This window comes from Pinus tabuliformis, chromosome 6, assembly GCF_031772625.1.
Source record: "Pinus tabuliformis cultivar Carrire ecotype Pingquan chromosome 6, CPIR1, whole genome shotgun sequence".
NCBI classification, from domain to species: Eukaryota; Viridiplantae; Streptophyta; class Pinopsida; order Pinales; family Pinaceae; genus Pinus; species Pinus tabuliformis.
The window spans coordinates 1,601,114,504-1,601,136,281 of NC_142292.1; positions in this window are offsets into that span (position 1 = coordinate 1,601,114,504).

The following is a 21,778-nucleotide window of genomic DNA, read 5'->3' on the forward strand; positions in this document are numbered from 1 at the left end:
CCCAAAATTTTACAGTGTTTTGAGCCTGAAAAAAGAATACAGAACTAACAACAAACTTGGATAATTCATAAATTTCATCTTGACGGTGATGTGTGGGTTAATTTACCTCTAGTATTTTATGATATTTTTTATTACTAGTAAGTTACTAAAAGCCTTCACTCAAATTCATATCCAGTTAGAAATGAGATCCGATAGAGTTTTGAAGACATCTCTTTTTTATGAAAAAGGAACTAATTGAAATATGAAGGGATAACAAAGAGAGCATACAAACACTTAAACTGGGATAATTTCCTATATTGCATGCATTTATACCTAAGGTAAAGAAGCATTATACAAACGAAGTTTTCATATTGATACACTAGATCATGGATTTCACTTTAACAACTATATTAACACATGATTCTTCTGGGAAGCAAGAAGTCGTGGAAAGTGTCCATATCTATTTTCAAAATATGGCATGATTGGATACGGCTACAATTCCAAAATACAGGTGCTATTTAGGTTCATATTCACAAAATGAGGATAAAGGAATGTCAATAACACTGGAAGCATTTCATTTGCAAGGTTGAATAGAAATGCATCATATTCGACAAAAAATACCATGAAAATGTTGCAGCCAAGAGACTCTAAAATTATGTGATATGTCTAAAAAAAATTTGATGCTATCATAAAAAAAAACTTTAGCTATATCCACCCTCCCAATTCGTTGGGAAGGCCCAAACAAAGAAAGGCTCAAGAATTTTCTAATATGGTTATGAATTCATGTCACAATGAAATATGTTCTATATCTGGAAGTATAGGCAGCATCAAACCACATAAAGTTGTGCTTTTTAGTCCCAAGAATTTTCTAACTCACCATACGTTTGTATCTTAGACATCATAGGGTTGGAGAGATGAATATTATCGTAATTCACCATGGGAATGACCCTTAAATTGGGATTATACAATTAATATAAAAAAAAAAAAAACCAATGGCTATGATTTGATGATGTGGTTATGTCTATTTTAGCTTTGAGCATTGAGAAACTGGTAATAAGCTAGTGCAAGAACATGCCATGAACTGGTAAGTTGAAGTGGGAAAAGTTTTTCTTTTGATGTTACAATGGATTTCAAAAGTTTGCTAAAGATATGTAAATGAATGGATGTCTCATAGATGAATTCAAAATACTATTCGTGTAACCTACTCTGTCTTGCTTTATCTATTTAAGTAAGCCAAACAACATCATTTTACTTTTCAATGGACCTAATGAGTTTTCCTCTTTGAAAACTTGATGATATATCTATTTTTAATAAGGACAACATTTCAAGGCACAAACCATTATGGGATACGATTAGTCATGTTTAAAATAAATCAAGGTCGACTAGGTGACTTTTAGTTCTTGAGTGCTTTGATAGTATTAACAAAATCACGACCTAGAAAACAAATAGATCAAGGAAATATGTGTTGGTCATATATATATATATATATATATATATATATATATATATATATATATATATATATATATATATAGATATATATATATATATATATAAACAATTGAAAAGTTGGAATAAGGTATAAGGAGCTAACCTCATTTTTAATAATTTTATGCTTATTTGTAGAAGGGTTGAGCTGAAACTACAGAAAGGAAAGACAGCTCTCTGCTAGGATGGCGAGGGTTTGGGAGAAAAAACTCTGGAGGGAACCAGGATCAGGCGAGGGTTAGGGTTCCAGCAGGTGAGTACAGTTCGCAGGTGAAGGAATAGGAGGGAAAGTGACAGGAGGACAGGCAGCTGGAGGTCAGACTCAACATAAGCCGACAGCTGGGGTCATTACGCTGCAAGGTTCGATATTTCGACTTCCTGAGATAGCAAAAGACAGAAGCTTTGTGCTGGCAGCAAAACCGTTCCGGCGACCTTCCCTAAGTGGTCACAGTAACCATGGTTAATTCAAATGAGCTGGTGGACCTTGACGCGGAGCTGGAGGATATTCTGTCGGTTTGGGTGAAAGACCCTACCGCGAGGAACATTGAGCGCTACTTCGGAGGTTATGAATCTTCAAGGCCTGAAACACTTACGTAGAAATCGACCGAGAACAAACAATCCTTTCTCCAATTATCCAAGGAATGCGAACGGAATGTCTTCCATCATCAGGGCCCGCCCTTTTCACAGCGGTCATGCAGATCTGATGAGGACGCGTTGCATGCAAGTTATCACCAGAGCCACAGCAACAAAGGTAAGTCCTTCTCGGTCGGGCGTTTTCACTCCGGAGGTATAGAGGACATAGTAAATTTAGGGTTAAGTTCTGGGCAGGGAAGCGCAAGGAGACCTGGAAGGGTTTCAGCGATTTCTAGGGTATCCTTTTCTAAAGAACAGGACTGCACTAAAGGATTAGGAGAACGGCCGGCGGAAGGATATGGAGTCCCCCCTGATTATCAATCGGCAGGTACAGGAGAAAATTTGGGTTCACAGGTTTGCAAACAAACCCTAGCCGATTCTTTCCTAGACTTCACAGGTTTTTCGAACCCGCCCAGTTCTGAGTATGAACCCCCTCTGTTTCCGGCCCCGGAAGACCTAGACAGGAATGTTATAAGTAAGGAGACAAGGGAGGTGGACGCAAGGAATAAGAAAAAAGGGGAAAAGAGGAAAAAACAGAGACCAATCGGTTCACAGGACTTGGAAGGGAACTTGGTGCTGGGCATGGATGTGACTATTGAGGAAACCTTGGAGGTGGCAGAGTGTACATTGGTTGGCAGGGCGAGAGGGAAGAAATTCACCTCTAGTTTTATTCAAGCTTGGGGAGAACAGAATTTTCTGTCTGATCAAATCAAGGGTTTCGAGGCTTCAAACCTTGCAAAAGGATGGTTCATGTTCCGCTTTGAAAATAAAGAGGCGGCGGACTGGGTACTCGAAAGGAATTGGGCCATAGGAAACATTCCCGTGCTGCTGAAGAAATGGAATCCCCTGTTTGATGCTATCCACGAAAAAATGGACGTCTTCCCGGTCTGGGTTAGAGCTCCAGGGTTGCCCTCATTCCTATGGGTCGAATCAGTCTTCAAAGTGATTGGAAATAGATTAGGTTCTTTTCTGGAAGCTGATATGACTTTCTTAGAAACCAGGAACAAGGCTATGGCACGGATCTTAGTCAGTCTAAACCCAAGCAGAGGACTTGCAGAAAAGATAAACCTTCAATACAAAGATTATGTTTTTGAGCAGATTTTGGATTATGAATTCTTTCCCTTTCGGTGCCATAGATGCCATGCATATGGTCACTTGGCCAAGGAATGTCCTCTGGGCAGGAGAAGAAGACGATTTCGGGGGACATCATCTTATTGGGAGAAGGACATCAGACAATCTCATTTCAATCAAGAGAAGGAGGCTTTTGTGGATCAAAATGCTGAAGGACTGGAGACAGAGGTTCATCAGGAAGGGCAGACTCAGGAAGCAGCCCTGCTCAGTGGTTCGGGCAAGGACCTGGAGACGGAACCTGTCAAAGCAAAAGAGGAGAGCTTTGGGGAGCCAGCATCTTCTCCAAAACCCTCCGAAAGCGAAAGTGCAATGGAAAAGATCTCGGCAGCCTTGCCCTCCCTAGATCTGAATCGTGAAGATGGTTTGCCTCATCCTGCATCCTCGGTCCTCCATACTCCTTTCCCTTACAATCTCAGATCCCATGATTGCAAGCCTGTATCCTCAGAATCAGTAGGCGGTATAGGTCAGCTCCCCTCTCAAAGCCAAAACAGAAATAAAAGAGGTAGGAAGTCTAACCTAGCCAAGGCCAAGATAAAAGAAAAGTTTGATGTAGCTGACGGGAAACAACAGTCCATCACTGGGGTTCTTAGAGCGGTGCAGACCCCTGAAAATGTTATAAAATGATATTGACATCATGGAATTGTAGGGGTTTAGCCAGTAAACCCAAAAGACTAGCTCTTATAGAGATGATTCAAAATTCAAAATCAGAGATTCTTTTTCTGCAAGAGACTTTAGGGAACGGAGCAGAAGTAGAATTGAGACTAAATGCTCTCCTCCTGGGCTGGAAATTCTCAGCAGTGGATTCAGATGGTCATTCAGGGGGATTGGCAATAGGTTTCAAGGAAGGGAGAATAAATGTGACAAATCAGTGGGGGATGAAGCAGGTGATGGGTATGGAAATTCAATCCCCAGATTTTGCATTGCCTATTACTATTCTCAATGTATACGGGCCCTGTCAAGGAAGGGAGTTTTTCTGGAACGATTTGATGTCCAAATCGCTGCTGAAGACAAAACACTTGGTGATGGGAGGAGATTTAAATTTCTCCGTAGGGAGAGCGGAGGCATGGGGACCATCGGCTAGGGAAGATCCTTTGACGGACTTTTTCCTAAACCTCCTAACGGTCAACAAATTTATAGATGTTAACCCGATAAAGCTAAAGCCGACTTGGAGGAATCAGAGAGCAGGGGAGGCTAGAGTGGCGAAAAGACTGGACCGTTTCCTCATCTCTGAAGAATTAGCCTCAAAGGTCCCTATTTTCAGACAATGGGTTGAAGAAGGGGGGTCTTCTGATCACTTGCCTATTTTTTAGACCTCTCCATTCCCCCTCTAAAGCCTCCGGCACCTTTTAAGTTTAATTCTTCATGGTTGCAAGAAACTTCTTTTACCAATCTCTTCAAAGAAACCTGGAGACACCTGGATAATAGCTCAATTGAGGATAAAGGCTTCCTGTTTATGGAAAACCTCAAAAGATTGAAGAAAGCGACCATTCTCTGGGCAAAAGATAGGAAGGCAAAGAAGAATGAGGAATAATCCAGGATAAGTGAAGAACTGAAAAAGCTGGAAAGCATAGAGGAGGATGGATACGCTACCCAGGTCTCAAAAGAAAGGATTCTCCACCTTGAGAAACTTCAGAACCAAATTCTATTGGCAAAAGAAGAGGAATGGAGGCTCAAGAGTAGAGCGATTTGGTTAAAATCTGGAGATGAGAACACCAGTTTTTTTCACAACTAAGCTAAAGGGAGGAAATCTGCTAACACCATATGGAACCTAAAAAACGAAGAAGGGATGGAGTTTCGGTCTTTCAATTCATTATCAGGCCATGGACAAAGGCACTTCCAGAGTTTATTTGCAGACCCAGGTGAGGCTACCATTGCTGAGGTAATAAAAATAGCTCAATGCTTCCCAAGATTTGTTGAGGAGGAAGAAGCGGAGGAGTTGTTATGCCCGGTAACTAAGGAGGAAGTAGAGTCAGTAATGAAATCCATGGCCAAAGAAAAAAGTCCTGGGCCGGACGGATGGACTATAGAGCTTTTCCTTCATTTTTTTGATTTGATTGGTGCAGAAATAACCGAAGTAGTAGAAGAATCTAGAAAGAAAGGAGAAGTCTACAGTCCTTTCAATGCCACCTTCATAGCCCTCATCCCGAAGAAGGAAGACCCTGAAAATTTTGAGGATTTCAGGCCGATTTCCTTATGCAATTGTATATACAAGATTATTGCTAAGGTGATAGCAAACAGAATCAAACCTATTCTGGCGAGCCACATCTCAATGGAGCAATTTGGGTTTTTAAATGGAAGATAAATTCATGAGGCCATCGGAGTAGCCCAAGAAGTCTTACACAGTGTAAAAGAACAAGCAGGGTGCAGTAATAAAAATAGATCTATCCAAAGCATATGACCGAATTAATTGGATATACATTCGGCTGCTTCTAACTCACTTGGGCTTCAAACCAGACTTTATCAGTTGGATCATGGGGTGCATCTCCAACGTCACCTATGCAGTTCTAATTAACAGAGCAGCAACCCCTTTCTTTAGAGGACAGAGAGGTTTAAGGCAAGGATGCCCTTTGTCTCCTCTGCTTTTTCTCTTAGTGGCAGAAGGCTTAAGCAGGCTGATCCAAAAGGCCAGAAGGGAGGGAAAGGTAAAAGGTATTGAGGTAGCAATCAATCTATTCATCTCTCATCTTCTTTTTGTTGATGATATCTTGATTTTCTCAAACGGAGCTTCTAATGAACTTAAGGAATTAAAAACCATTCTAGACCTGTTTTTGAAAGCAACTGAAATGCAGATTAACCCCAGAAAATCTCAGCTGATAGTGGCAGGTATGGACAGACAGGAGAGGATTCATCTGCAAGCTCTGTTTCCCTTTCAATATAGCTCTATGGACTCCACCTTCAAATACTTGGGTTTCTGGCTAAAACCAAATGCATATAAAAAAGAGGACTGGAACTGGCTGATTGCAAAGATAGAATCCAGAATCTCTCATTAGAGTTTTAAATGGCTTTCCAGAGCTGGAAGATTCACCCTTATTAAATCCGTGCTTCTGGCCATCCCAGTCTACTGGGCAGCATTAACCTGGGTACCTAAAGGAGTTATGGAGAAAATTAGAAGAATATGTTGGAGATTCTTGTGGGATGGCTCAAAAGAGAACCCGGTGCTTCCTTGGGTGGCCTGGGACAAAGTGGCAAGGCCAAAGGAATGGGGAGGATGGGGGATAAAAAGTCTACCTATTGAGGGATATAAGTAGGGTTTTAGTTTATGTAGCATGATTCAAAGAGGATGACAATTGTACACGGTGCTATTATGGAATATCATGAAGAAGAACAACTATTTTCTTGTGTAGCGGTATGGCACAACAATACCAAGTTTCATTTTAGCATTTATAAAAAAATTTAGGTATGGCTTCTCCTCTTTTTCTTTTTTTATGTTTAAGTGTGTAAGTATTTTGAAATGCTTATTTGATTAATGCAATATTTTCTTCTTGAGGTCTCAATAAAAACTTTAAGAAGCCATAAAAATAAGCTAAAATAGATTTTACATTTTTTAAGGGAACATGTGCTTCTAACTTGATTTTCTCCATAAGTTTTTTAGGTTCTTTGATATATAGCTGTAATTTTTCAATAATGTAGAATTCATGCCACAATTTTGTTCATAAAGGTGCATGATATAGCTATGTGAATTTGCATATAGGTTATATAGACAAGTTTGCCAATATTAGTGTTTTCCTTCTCCATTGTTTGTGTTTTAGCGATCTACTTTATCAGGACTGATTGTTCTTAGGAGCCAATGTTGAACCATATCTATCAATTTTTTCATCTTCCTATTATACTCTTGTATTACAAACAATAATATTAGATAAAAATCTGTTTTATGTTTCATTCTATGAAATAATTTTAATCTCACCTTCATTCTAAGTCCTATCAAGAGCCTCAACAATATCTACAATTTTTTTAATCAATTTATGCATCCATTTCATGCTTTAGAAGAACAATGTTTTTCCATTTCCTTTGTTTCTTGTCTAATGAAATTCCTCCATGTCTATACTCTATCTTGTACTTCTTTCTTAAAAGATAGAGCTAAACTTCATTAAACCCACCACTATTGGTTTCCTCATGTGTATCCATGAAGAACTATGACTTTGTGGGAAAAAAATTGACAAACTCAAAGATGATTCATGTCTCAACAATATCCATCTAATGTGAATTTATAAATGAATTAAATTTTTTCCTTAATAACTTAATTTGTTAAAAAATATTTATAAAAAAGCTATAATATTATAGGAATAATGTTAAGAATCCAAAAAAAATTCACTAAGTCCATAATAAATTTTTTGACACTAAATGTGTAAATAAAACCACTTTTTTTTAGAGCATTTTACACTCTCTAGATAATAGTCTTAAGTTCAATAAGACTTTCCAAATGAACAACACATTGAGAACCTTCAAGTCCTAAATCCATGAAGCCCATTAGATAGTAGTCTTAAGCTCATTAGGACATTCCAAATGGACAAACACATTGAAACCTTGAAGTCCTAAATCCATGAAGCCAATTACTTCAGAAACATTATGTATTGCAAAAACATAATTACATTTTTGTTACCTTAATTTACTTCCATATAAAAATTAGCTAATAAATTATTTTTTAAACATAATTACATTTTTGTTACATTAATTTATTTCTATATAAAAATTAGCTAATAAATTATTTTTTCACACTAATTTTAATCTAAAAAATATTATAAAGATCATAAACATTTATGATAAAATAATTTTATTTTATTTATCCATTCAATGGAATGGTGGAAAAGGCACAAACAACAAAGTAGAAGCAATAGCTCTTTCGAGTCTCCTATATATTAGTACCTTCCTAAACATTCCGGCTCTTCATATCTATGGGGACTCTAAAATCATTATTGATCATGTCACTGGCAAACTTTCCATAAAAAATCAAATGCTAACAGGATGGTTGAACAGAATCGATTTTTTCTGGAAAAGGAAAAAGGATTTTTCTATTCAACATGTGGACAGATCACAAAATTCTCATGCAGACAGTTTGTCAAAGAAAGGGCTACTAATTCAACCGGGCAAATGGAAAATGAACATCCTTCTGGGTGATATCACTTACCAGATTGAGGATTTTTCCCTCCCTGGAACATAATCTGTATTCTATTTCTTTCTCTCCCTGTTTTTTGCTTCTCCTTTTTGTTTCTAGCCACTGGATCACTCACATTGGCCTCTGCAAAGCATGTTTTTTCAGCATGTTTTTTCAGCTTTTACAGGTGATGTTCCTATACCAACAAGGATTTATCTCACTCTGGCCTAACTTTTGGTCTATATACTGATTTCATACATATTTCTAATGTTTTGTCACATATCTCTGTTCTTCCCTCCTTGTACTGCTTTTAGGAGGTAATGTTTTATGATGACTGTTTATAAACATTTTAAGTATATGTTTATGCTTTTGGTTTCTGCCAAACTATATGTAATATTGCAACTCACCTCATATTAATACAAAATATTGCTTTTTTCGTACTGAAAAAATGTAATAACATTTTTCAACATGTCTTTTTAAGCATTTTCTACCGACAATTACTTCAAAACATTCTACAATTGAAAATATTTGTTTTTGGGATATGAAACTACTATGTTAGAAAACAAAATTCAGTTATTCATTCAGAAAAATGGATATCTCTTCTATGTTAAGGATATGATTTTAATATATAGAAATAAAATAAATAGTATGATTAAAATTGTTAAAGAATAAGATGTTTGGATTAAAGAAAAGAAATATTTAAAATAGGAGTGTTTTATAGGATTACTTTATGAAAAGGAAGGTGATAATATTCTGAAATTTTCTCTTTCTTATTTTCTATGATTATCTAGGTACCACAATGCATAGAAATTCTAGTATTAAATAAACCATTAACTTCCATATTTCTTCTCCTGTACACATGATGAAGAGCAAAATTTTTGAAAAACAAGTTCAAACATTTTACCTTTTCCAAGAAAGAATTCCAAACACATCACAGCATCTTTCTTTATCTTTTACCCATCTAATGATAACTTGGGAATCACTAAGTGCCTATAAATTTTTAATTTATTTTTCATTCTCCAACAAAACAACTAATTTAGTACCATCAATTCGTCAAAATTATGTTACCATTTCCTCAATCCCTTTTTAACAACATTTGGAGAATTTTTATTATATGAAAACTACGCCTCAGAACACAATTGCTACATTGAGAAAACGTGGAAAGGAATAGGAAAAATCTCATAACTTCCTCTTGAATAAGGAGTAAGAAAACCCAACTGTAAAAGGCCATACATATTACATCTAATACATTATATATAATTGAATTTATATATCCTACATAATAGGCCCAAACTAAATAGATTTAAACTTTCATCCTAGCTTATGGAAGGGGAGGCACAAGGCCTATCATCTCAGTGTTCATGAGACTAGAGGAAGGTGTGACATTCAAGTTGGGAAAACTGCGAGTAAATGCGAAGAAGTAATAGAGTTGGAGGAGGATTAAATACCTGGTGCCCACTCACATCGAAAATCCTTAAGTTGGCTATGCAAACTATCAAGCTCATCTTCCATGCACTACAATTGTTGCATATGCTCAATGACAATTCCCATGACTATGGTTAGTTGAGTTAATAATCGCTAATTGATAACCTAAATTTATAGAATGTTAACATGAACGTCACGAGAATTTTAGCAAGGTTAGATTTCTTGCCCATTGAGTTGCTACCTGTGGAATTATCATGTAGCAATAATCCTCCATCCAAGCAATTTTCAAAGCCTAGCCACATAGCCCTATCAGGAAAGTGACACACACTCAATTTCCAAACATAAGCTAATAGATACATATTTAATTGAACATCAAATATGATGGACATATAATTGATCATGAGAATGTGGAGATGGGATGTTCCATCATAAGTAATGATTGATAAAATTAAGGGCCCACTGCCTACTCATGGCCACATTATGCTCAAACGTGAGCACAATTGCGTTGAATAATGAGTGATGGAATAGACAAGTGGCTAATTCATGCGATGGGAGAAGAGAAACAATCCCCATTAACAATTACGTTTCATTGATCCTCACAGGTGGTACCCTTAACTAGTGAGTCCACAATTGCATTGTTGTACCTTAGGACATGAAACCATTGGACCTATGAAATGGAACAAAGGCTTCATCAAATTTTCTTGAATGTTGAAACCAAATTGGGTTCCATAGGATATGAACCCACATCCAGGTGCCTAATAATAAGCTTTTGGTCTCCAATTACTAGCACCTTTTGTAGAGTGAGCTTCAAAGCAAGGGATATTCCTTGAAGAACATGATAGTCTTTGGTCATTATTAGTTGTCCTTATAAGACTCTAGGCATATTGTATTTCTATAATTCCTCTAGGATGATAAATCAACCCCTTCGACTTCCCACACTTGACCGCTTCCCCATTCCCACCCTAAACTTAATGGAATGATTATCTTCAAAGAATAGAATCTCGGCCCCCTCCACATAAAACATGATACACTTGTGACGCCCCAAAGAAAGGATAGGAAAAACTCTTATCAATTTTTTCTATATCCACTATCCTCATTGAGTTTTCTTCCTTGTCATATGGAAAATAACTCAATATGTTGAACCCAATGGCTACATATTTTATTGGTGGAATGGATTTTTCTTCAAGAATTGAAAGGTTCTTAGGCAACCATATTCCCTAGGCCACTATTAATGGAAGATCCTTAAAATAATTTTTTTATGGATTCTCATCCCAGCTCCTCAAACTTACATCAATGGAATCCTTTAACCCGACCTTTTTCAATTGTGTTCGAACCTCCACCTACAACCATAAAGGTGATAGACACACTGAGAGAGAGAAAGGAAGAGAGAGGGGAGGGGGAGAGATGGATTTGGAGGGGGAAAGAAATGGAGTCACAAGGGAGAGATGAAGATGGAATGAGGGAGAGAGAAGACGAGGGAAGAGAGAGAAAATGAGAGGATAAAGATAGTAAAAGAAGGGGAAGAGAGAGAAAGGGAGACATAGATATGGAGGGGGGAGAGAGGAGGAGAGAGAGAAGGAGAGAGGGAGCGAGATAGTGATAGAGTTGGAGGGTGGAGAGAGAGTGTGCATATGGTTTGGGGGGAGATGGAGGGAGGTGGGAGAGAAGGGGAGAGAGAGGAAGGAAAAAGAGAGAGGGGAGAGAGAGAGGGCAAGAGAGAGATGGATCTGGAAGGGAGGGGGAGAGAGAGAGAGAGAGGGAGAGAGAGATAGATAGATATGGAGAGATAGTGTGTATGTTTTTGGGGTGAGAAGGAGAGACAAGGGGAGATAGAGATATAGATGGGGCGTGGGAGAGCCTAGAAGAGAGAGGCAAAGAGAGGGAGGGAGGAAGAGGGATAGATGGGAGATAGAGATATAGATGGAGGGGGTAGAGAGAGGGGGGCGGGGACAGGGAAGAGATAGAGAGGGAAAGGAAGAGGGAGGGATAGATATATAGATAGATAGATATGGGGAGAGAGAGAGAGAGTGACATATGTTTAGAGGGTTGAGATAAAGAGACAAATAAGGAGAGATGGAGGGAGGTATAAATATAAATCGCAGTGGGAGAGAGGAAAGAAGATAAAGATAGAGAAAGTTAGGGAGAGACAGATAGAGTGAGACAGGGGAGAGAGGGAGGGGAAGAGAGAGAAGGAGAGGGGGAGGGAGATAGACACAGAATGGAAGGTGGAGAGAGAGGGAAGAAGAAAGAGTCTCACAGAGATAAATACAGACATAGAAGTTAGATCTAGAAAGTCATGAATATTTTAGATTTTCAATGCGGTTATTGATTCTAATCCTATTTGATCACATGCACTATATGCATTGATTTCAGTGTAGACGTCGATTTATAATTATATTTAATAACTAACACTAGATGCATTGATTTTAGTGTCGATGTTGATTTCTACTCGTATTTGATTGCTTGCACAGGGTGCATTAGTTTTAGTGTAGATTTTGATTTCTAATCCTATTTGATGGCTTGCACTAGATGCATTGATTTCAATTTAGATGTCGATTTCTAATCATATCTAACACCTTACACTAGATGCATTGATTTCAACGTAGATGTTGATTTCTACTCATATTTGATTGCTTGCATTAAATGCATTGGTTTCAGTGTATATATAGATTTCTAATACTATTTGATTGCTTGCACTAGATGCATTGATTTCAGTATAGATGTTGATTTCTAATCATATTTGATTGTTTGTAGTAGATGCATTGATTTTAGTGTAGGTGTTGATTTTTGATTTGATGCAACAAGATGTACGATGTACATTAATTTCAAAGTAATTAGATTAATAGTGTGCATTGATTTCTGTGTAAGCACATCCCTACCTCCTCCATCTACATCTCTATCTCCCATTGTCTCTCCTTCTTTATCTCTCTATCTTAGCCCCTAAACATACACACTCTCTCTCTCCATATCTATTTATCTCTCTCTCCTTCCCTCCTTTTCTCCTCCTTCTCTCTCTCTTCCCCTTCTCTCTCTCTCTAACATTTCTCTCTCCATATCGATACCTCTTCCTCCCTCCCTGTCTTTTCCTCTCTCTTATTCCATCTTCCCCCATCTATATCTCTATCTCCCCTTGTCTCTCCTTCTCATCCCCAAAACATACACACACTCTCTCAATGTAAGCACATAAAAACTATTCAACCATAAATACAATACCTGAATTTTCATCCTAAATATAATGTTTGTTTTTTGAAACTATAAACTATTTATAACTGGGTACATTCTTATTATTCTCATTTTCCATCATTCAACATTGTTAATTACTTTGCATTCAAATGGGTTAATAGAAAATAATTACCATTGAAAATTATTTGGGGTTTAACACTCCATAAGTCACAATGATTGAATTTGGAGAAAATATTAATATTGGAGAGCAACTAAAGACAAGGTATGTTGTTTACTACAGTAGCTCGAGTTAAATATTTGAATGGTCTATGATTCCAACCACTCTTTTCATATGATCGATATGAGAAAATAGGTGTGACAATAGGAACAATAGAAGAAAATAGTTTCAGATTGATTTCCATGAAGATTGTTTGTAATTGACTATATTATTAGTATTCACATTTTCTATCTATCAAAATTGTTACATTGACACTTTGCACTCAAAATTTGTATTTCATCATTTTTCATCATTCAAGTTATTAACAGTCTCTCTCATCTCAACAAATTGAGGTAACTAAGCAAATTTTAAATTAAATTGACCAAATTAATCTTAGACATATTTAACATATTTAAAATGATCAAAATAATTAGATGTTCAACAAATTTTGTATGAACGCACACGAATGAAACCAGCGTAGATCCATCTTAACATCGGATCTATCAAGTGCCGAGAGGGATCAAATCTCTCGAGGTGCAAACCTTTCCTCAAATTTTACACTCAAAAAATAAGTTTGCACCTCGAGAGATTTTATCCCTCTAAACACTTGATAAATGTATTGTTAAGCTAAATCTAGACTAGTAAAATGTCCAATCATTCATTATTATATAAAACAAACATTTTTAAATTAAAATAATATTAGAAAAATAAAAGTTATTAAACTCGCAAAATTCACTTTCGCACGAATTAGTAAAATAAAAATCATTGCGATTTTAACCATATATCTTTTCTTGCTTCTAGAGAATATTTCCACGTATATGGAATACATTAAAATCTCAATAAAAACAGGGGAATTAGTAAAATTTATTTATCTAAATAGATAAATAAAAATCATTGCGATTTTAACCATATAGATGAATTCAATACTTACGTAATATTTGAATGTAAGATTAAATAATTACGATTTTGGAATTATAAATTTAAATTTAGAAAATTATTTAGAAAATAAATTAAATTTATAAGTTTATTTAAAATAATAATAAAATTATTAATCTGCTATAGAGTTGAGGATGACATGGTGTTTTGTTAAGGTATTTTGTGGTTTAAAAGTTTGAAGTTTGAAATTTTATGAGTAAAAATCTAATCATTCTAAGAGCTAGTGTTGTAATTTCAGAGATTTTGACCACTTAAATATCTATGAATCTCAACTACTCAAGCCCCTAAAACTCAGATTACTTAACAAAAAAAATAAAATGATTTAATCAATTAATAATATAATTAAAAAATATATCTATATCTATAAATAATATATTCTACCACAATTAATAAATATATATAACACAACTCATGCATATATATTGTTTGCTATCCTTTACTATCCATGTCATATTAGAATATCTATGTTACTCAATCCATATATATATATATATAGATAACACAACTTATTCATACTTATTAATAGCTATCTTTTACTATCCATGTCATATTATTTATTATTATTATTATTATTCAATTTTAATTTAAGGTCATGATCAAGTCACACACCAAATTGTGTATGAGACTCCTTTGTTTGTGGGACAAGGGACCCACCTCCTCACAGTGATTTGATGGCTAAGTCTACAAAAACATACATACTTTACCCCGTTGATTTTGAACCAGAGAGTTTTACTGATTTTGAACCATAGAGTTTTTATAAAAAAAGACATCTCTTAACGATCAAGTAGATATTCATGTTATTCAAGTAAACATTAAATTCACTCATTGTACTCTTTATAGTAAACATAAAATTTACTATTATACTTTTTATAGTAAACATTAAATTCAAGGCACAAATTTAAAGTCAAAAGTAAAGCAATATCAAAAAACAAATTCATTATGAGAATCCTCAAAGAACTAATGGCGGCTTTCCACTGAAAATGGTCCATGAAATCAGTTCTTATTTAGACTACACCATTGGTTATATGAAAATAATAACGCTCACAGGTGAGTGAAAGTCCGATATTTTATGAAAACAAAGAAACTAAATATAAATAATCAAATTACCTACCAGATTGTAAAGTGATTCACTGAATAATGAAAAACTACAACCGAAAAGACTGTCCAGATCCAACCTAAAATGTTCCAAAATTTACGCCAAGCCTTTTCACAAAGGGGTTTCTTGTTTCATTTGATTTGACCAGCACGATAGAGTTACAGTAACAATTACCAGAAAACCAGACTTCATATTGTTGATGATAGAGCATCTCCAAACGTGCTGTGTTTAGATTGTGGGAGATCTGCAGAGAGGACAAGTGCACCTCTGATAACCGATCCACTTGTACAAACATTGCATATGAAAAACATGCCCACATTTAGCAACCCGACGGATTCGATCAGTCGCCTGGAAATCAGTGAAATCAGTGAGACAAACAGCACATGTAATATCTTCGTGGCCATCTGCTCTTAAACTGCCGTATTCAGTGACGGCCGGTAGTTTCTCACGGAGAATGTGTAGAGGGATGTCACCGGGGGACGAAACAGTAGAGAAGATGAGGCGGGAATTATGACCAACAGAAGAATGATGAGTAGTCGTAGCGTTCAGAGGGGCGAGGGGCCAAAGAGTGAGGGGTTCCTCGGGAGGATATTGATGGGAGGCTTCTTCCAAAATCCCAAAATTACGAAGAGGGGCGAGAAGCCAATTGACAAAACGCCTGGCCGATGCCAATACAAAAACACCGCGGACTGAGAAGCTGCTGCGTGCATCGTGCGGAGAGAGAGGGAATGCATGGTGTCAGTGGGTTGACGTTTGCCACTAATAATTCTGGGGAGGAGCTCTGAGATGTGGCTGTCGAGCCGCTTTATCACAATCAATCGTGTGGACTCCCGGCCGTTTGGTCAGTCACGTGATCGTTTAGGTTAGGTGATCGTATTAAATGGAATTGCATTATTTAGATTGTGACTTGGAGTACGGCAATTGAGAAGAGTTGCCTGAATAATTGAAATGAGTCCAAAATCTCAGACATCTGAAGCTTATTGGTTCAAATTTTTGTGGTAAAAAATTATCATATTATAAATTGATAATTAAATGTCCCATTTTTATTTGTTGGCTCATCCATGTTAAAGGTGGGATGGTGCAAAAATCTATTTGTCTGGCTTATGCGGTTGGACGATCGTCTCATCTGTGTTCTTGTTATGGAGGGCCGGTTTGCTCCTCCTTTCTTTCATCCCTCCATAATGCTGGACCTGTAGATGGGTGCTTGTGACCATCTATTATCTGTTGGCTATGTTGATAAGGGTACTGGTAATTATGTTTTGTTTCATGTTTTTATTTATTTAGATGAATGGTATTAGGATGTGGCCCTAACCATGGGTTAGATTTGTCAGTTTTTCGATATATATTTTTAATACATCTTTTAAACCTGAGATAATACTTGTATATTAGGATGTGGCCCTAACCATGGGTTAGATTTGTCAGTTTTTCTATATATATTTTTAATACATCTTTTAAACCTGATATAATACTTGTATATATATATATGAAATATAGGAGTTCAGATATGGAATTTGAGTAAAGAAGATATGCTTGATAATTAAGAAAAAGAAAGATATTCGAGATCCGAATTTGAAGAGCAAATTAAAGGTAGGCTTTTCAGAAAAACTCAACGGTTAATTTGATAGATTACAAGTTAATTTGGAAGGTGAATTGTGAACCATTAATTTTACACAAAAATATTGAGTCAATTTCAAATATAATTAAAAATTATCAGCGACCATTAATATATATTTTTTAAATCTGTGAAAACAAGTAAGGAGATTGTGAAAATTGTCCAATGTGACAAGTTGCTTGGTTTTTAAATTATTAATCGGAATCAACGAAAATGCCGTAAGGATGTTTTAAATAACAAGAGCATATATAACATGTTCCATGTTTTTTTAAGCATTTGCATATGCTTTCAAAATTGTTTGATGTTTTCAAGCAAACACGTTTTTTCGAACGTAACCCACAGAAGACTTTCCATTAAACGACAAATCTCATTTCCTCTTCTTGCACTCAGCGCGCATGTGAACATCTCAGCGACCCAAAAATCCAGCGCTGCAGGACAGCAACTTCTTTCGTATTAAATATTTGGTGCGACGTACAATATCACATTATACTTTATTTCAGGAGGTGATTCATGAGTTAGTCCGACTCTTTCTGGTGTTCAAAGTTGAGTGTATAAGAATTGTTGTGGTGTATAGGTTAAATGTTTTGGAAGTATTTTTGTTTAATTAGTTAAAAATGTGATAAGAATTACAAATCTAAAGTTTTGTTAGAATTATTAGAATTTCATAATAAAAATATTTTAAAACTTTTTAAAAATACTAAATCTAAACAAGTGCTGCATGCACCCGGTAGTCCGCGCCGTAAGCGAATGGCTTCCCTCAAGCAAAAATGAAGCTCTTTTTTGATTTGTGCACCATTTCTCGTGCTTTTGGCAAAGAAGCTAGCTGACATCAATTTATGTGACATCAATTCATGTGGGTGTTGCGCAGGACGATCATACTATCAAATAGACAAATCTAATCAGTGAATAGTTGAATGATATCATGCAGGACTTTTCATTAAATCCAAGATGGGACGACGACGGTAAGAGGAAACATAATGCACAAGTCGATCACTCGAAGAAGGTTGGAATTTTAAATTTATGTTAATATAAATTCGATAACAGTGATTATTTTTTAATACACTCGATTTTAGGTTTTGAATATTTTAGAAACGGTTAAATTTCTTTGTATTTATATATGTAATTTTTTTTTATAATAATTTCTTTGTATTTAGATATGTAATTTTATTATTGAAAGCAGTTATTTTCAGAAGAAGAAAAATAGGTCACTTGTCTAGTTCCATAGAAGCAAAAATAATATCAAAGTTAAAGTGATTACCTTCAGCCTCAAAACAAAACATTTTCTAGATTGGGGAAGGTGTAAAATATGTCACGTTTCTAGATATGACATTCTATTTATTTTAAATTTTCATTTGCAATTAAAACGAAAACTATTCTATATTCAATATGACCTAAAAATTTTATTTACAATTAAAAAAAACTATTCTATATTCAATATGACCTAATATATGATAAAAATTAAGCTTGTTTAGAAAAATAATCAATTATTAACTAACTGAGATCATAAAAAATGGTATGTTTGGTTTTTATAATTATTTATTTCAGGAATCAGATATGATGTAAAAATCAGAAATACTTTTTTTTCTTCGGAAAATGCAAATATTAACATATTTCTTTCCATCATACAGAAATAAAATTACTAACTTTTATATTAAAAACAGTTTTCTATATGAACCTTATAATCTACAAAGTAGAAAATAATATGAATACAAATACAACTTTATTATTATTTTTGAAAATGTTTTTTCAAATTCAGAACATATGTGGTCTGATGTCTATAGATGTCTATGGATATGGGTGAACAATTTCAGGTTGTCGCACCCTGGCAAAACTGAAGAAGTTTTGTTGAAAATTCTTAGATAACAACTTTATATCTTGCAGATGGATTCCTCTGTTGACATTGGCAAGAGAACATCGAAGCTAAAAGAGACTAATAAATACAAGTATTAGGGAATCAATTCAAAAGAAAAAAAATGCAATGGAGGATATCTAGAATAACGGTGAAGTTTTTCATAAGACCATGGGCACTCCTGAGTGTGAGGATACAGGTTTCGTAAAATGTGGGCACTCCTGAGTGTGAGTATACAGGGTTCGTAAAATGCTGCAAGAAGCAATGATGTTTAGAACTCAAACATGTGGGCACTCCTGAGTGTGAGTATACAGGGTTCGTAAAATGCTGCAAGAAGCAATGATGTTTATAACTCAAACGACTACAATTTGATATCTTATCTTTTAATTTTATTGAGGACGACATCTACAACTTACATTCATAGGCTTGACACATAGCTGTACACATACAGCAAAATGAACGTTCATTATTTTCACAGAATCCCATAAAATTCTTTGAAGACATTTGTACAGGGTGCTGGTGTCTGATAACACAAAAGGTATGGGTTCAAAAATGTAGTTTCATTATCAAGAGTAAAGTTACCAGGCTCAACTCGCCAAAGAGTGAAGATTGACTAGTGATCTGGAAAAACTCACGAGCTGACTCATAAAACTTCAAATAAAACCACCAAATTTCATAATAAAAGAGATTTTCCATTCATAGTAAGGCTTGCAAAGGTTAATAATGCATATTTTCAATAATAACTCTTTTCGAAATAGAAAGATGATACTATTTACCGCAAAAGACTCCGGATTTTGGAATGTTTGACACATATTCTAGTTGTCTGTTATGATAGAAGGTTAGAAACAGAAACATATGGACAAACCTTAAATATGAAATCAGAGAAACCACCTCTGAAGCACTTAGCAAAGCAATAATAATGAAATCAGAGTGAAATTAATTCCTGATGAATTAAGCAAACAGTTTATATAGTAAAAGCTTGAGTGATAGAAGCAAAACTATTACCATGAATAGATGAAGGGAACAGCGCAAAGAATTACATGCCATCAAATAACCATGTTAAACGTTCGTAGAAATTCGACATTTGTTTATGGTGAATATTACATTAAATGGGGAACGCTTAGTTCGGTCTGTCTTGATTATTTCTACAACTATATCTCTCGATATAACAAGATCACCCATACGGCGGGTGGAAGTAGCTCAACTCAGCCTTATACCTGAATCAAACAGGTATTAGCGACCCAATTCCTTGGTTTCTTTCTAGACCCGTTGTAGCAAACTTGGAAGTCTGATTTGTTGCGACAATTCATGTGTTGCAACAGGCAGTAGCAGCGCAATTCCTGCAGAATTTGAAACTGCATGTGGCTTTTGATGGGTTTGCTAAGATTCCAGACCTTCCTCTTCAAGCGATATTTCCAATTCCCTTCCAATCATGCTTCTAGTTCGAAATGTTCTGGTTATAAATGTACAATGTATAAACATTCAAAGTTTACACCCTCTGTCAACCTCAACCACATTAACCTTGGTGAATTGATTAAGCAAAATAACATAGGAAATGGCGAGTGGGATTACGAGTTTATTTTTTTATGACAGGTGTCCAATCTCTGAGAGGTGGTGGCAGCGAGTAGTTGAGAGGTGGCAGCAAGGCGGTGACACAATTGCATGGCAAGGCCGTGAGTGAACTTTGGATAAAATTTGTTTTGATGCCGATTAAATTTACATAAAATGTTATGAATTAATGCTGGCCAAGGCTAGCATTAGTCAGTTTTCTTTTGATTTATTTTTTAACTTTATCCTAACTTTATCTCAAAAAATGAGTTTTACCCAGCAATAAGACTCCCAAGATTTTAGTGCGTATGATTGGCCAGTTAAAAAACCTGTCAATATTTAATAGGTTGGAAAACGCCTTCATAAAATATGAATGAAAAACTTTGGGTTAAAATTATTGTTTTAGTTGAAAGTAATGCTGGGGAGAGCGACATCGATCGCAATATACCTGCCGCGTACTTTGGATAAGATAAGATTGCCTCAATATTTTTGCATCGGGCAACGTGAAGGCTGCAATAAGACCTCAATTGTTTGCTGAACCAAAAACTTTGGGTAAAATTTTGTTGAATAAAATTGGGAGCATCAAACTTAAGTTAAAATGCGAAAACACCGAAAAAAAAAAACTTATTTTTATAGATTAATTTAATTAAAATTTATTTTAATTTTGAATATTTATCGAATTAAATTTTTTATTTTTTAAAATACATTAAGATTATATATATATATATAATTAATTATTAATTTGAGTCATAAGAATTAATATAGAAATTTTTTATTTAATATAAATTAAATTACTGAGTATAATTATTATAAGTTTTTTATTTATTTTTCAAGTGAATCAAATATGTATTATAATACACTAGATTTATTTTACTTTCCCATCTACGAAGTGCAGAGATATTACATCTTTCTTGAGACAAAAAAAAATCATAGTGAAAAAGTATTTGATTTCTTTTACATCTTTCTTGAGACAAAAAAAAATCATAGTGAAAAAGTATTTGATTTCTTTTAGCATATAGTAGATGCACAGTTAGGATGAGAAAAAATGGTGGGCCAGAAAATTTTAAGTTTTTTATTTTATTTTTTAATTTGCTTTTGAGCAAGCTTTTAATAAATTTTTAAGTGAATTTATGATATTATCCTAGATTCATTTCAAGTTATCATTCATGATCAAATCTTTCTGGAGATACAAACCTCTTTTGTAGTGAAAAGAGATTGATCCTCTAAACACTAACTTTTTTCTCAACTTATCCAAACCTGAAACTAAGCAAATCATACTAGAATAAGACAAAGGGACCTGCTAATTAATTAGGTTTGTACAATGATTGCATTCATGACTGTAAGTGAAAACAGTCATTTTTTATTTTCCTTAATTAGTACAATGATTTTGGTTATATTTTTAAAAAAAAATTGGCAGAGATTTTTGTAAATAAAAGTTATCAAATTTCATAATTTTTAGTGTGAAGAAGTTTTTGATAAACTAAATCTATTTCCGCCATCAAAAACATGATTTAAATACTATATCTACAAAAAATTTTAAATTTTTTTTTATCCAAACTACCACTCGTAACTGTCCAGACAATTCCTCCACCTCAATAAACGATTCCCTT